At 42.5% G+C, this 1,127-nt stretch overlaps 1 protein-coding gene across 2 annotated transcripts in view; it reads left to right on the top strand.

Moving 5' to 3' along the window:
- The window catches only part of LOC107661011 (E3 ubiquitin-protein ligase HACE1-like), a 39,493-nt gene that overhangs the window by 11,158 nt on the left and 27,208 nt on the right, over nt 1–1,127 (top strand). The window lies entirely within an intron of this gene.

Here is a 1,127-nt window from a genome sequence, read left to right as displayed (position 1 = left end):
CGCTGGGTTGTGTTGAGCACGCGAGCTGTGGGCATTTAGCGAGCACAGAGGGCGGGCATCAGGTAAGCAAGCTAGTGAAACGTTGCACGCACAAAAGAGGTCTGCACACATCCAAAAACGTATTTTAAATGCAAAATTGATTTCCGTGCGCTCGAAATACTTTTTTCTTTGCGAAACGAACATTTTCTCCACAAACCCAGATCGCGCGTGTGCAAAATGCACTTTTGTGCGCTCAAAATATGATCTTTCGCGCGCAGAATTGTGGCAGAAATGTAAGCCCATAATCCGTCACCCCATTTTGTTCCGGGACCCCGCAATTTACAAATTAAGCACTGTCTAAAAGTGCTCTTTCCCTTTAAACCTAGCCAACAAGCCATATGTGTTGATTGTGAAACACAGTAGACTTTAATAATATGCGTTTATGGTGTAATTACTACATTTTCGTGTCAATCCATGTTCATATTTACTGCAAAAATGCACTGTTACGTTAATTCAGGGCTTGCAGCGCAGCGATAGACTCGGTCTGAGCGCGCGAGCGCTGAATGGTTAAACACTGGCAAGAAATAAAAAGTAATGCAATTTATAAACTTTAGTGACGATGTGACACTGGCTCGATTGTGCTAGTGACAATTCCTATGTCAACTGTGCAGCTCGCTTATAGACAGACGCGATGTGGTGATTTGAAGACATTTGCATATTTTGAGAGAGAGCGCACGCGCTGATTCACTCACGCTGTTTGTGAAATTACGTCTCACACAAGGTTTTCAAATTACTTTATAAGTTATTTAATTAAGAAATATGAACGTGAGTAACCGACCTTCAGCATTATAATTATTTTACCCGCGCCGGACAGAGACTGAGATGTCATGTCATGCCAAACCTCTCACGGCAGCGTCATCAGCTTGAGATCGTTTTTTTGAGATCGGCCCTTTTAGAGACCACCGATCAATCATCCCAATGTGATTATCAGCCGATAGTGATCGGTAGCCGATCAATCGGAGCACCCATAATTTGTATTACAGTCTAATCTAGTCCACCTTAATTAAATGTAAACCGGTATGCACTGCTGTGCTACTACAGGTATTTTGAACAGTGCAACTTGAAATTGTACTAAAAAGTTGGGTCCT

This window comes from Sinocyclocheilus anshuiensis, unplaced genomic scaffold (genome assembly GCF_001515605.1).
Source record: "Sinocyclocheilus anshuiensis isolate Anshui unplaced genomic scaffold, SAMN03320099.WGS_v1.1 scaffold1036, whole genome shotgun sequence".
NCBI lineage: Eukaryota > Metazoa > Chordata > Actinopteri > Cypriniformes > Cyprinidae > Sinocyclocheilus > Sinocyclocheilus anshuiensis.
The sequence above is the reverse complement of the archived record's forward strand: the minus strand, read 5'-3'. Positions and strand labels throughout refer to the sequence as shown.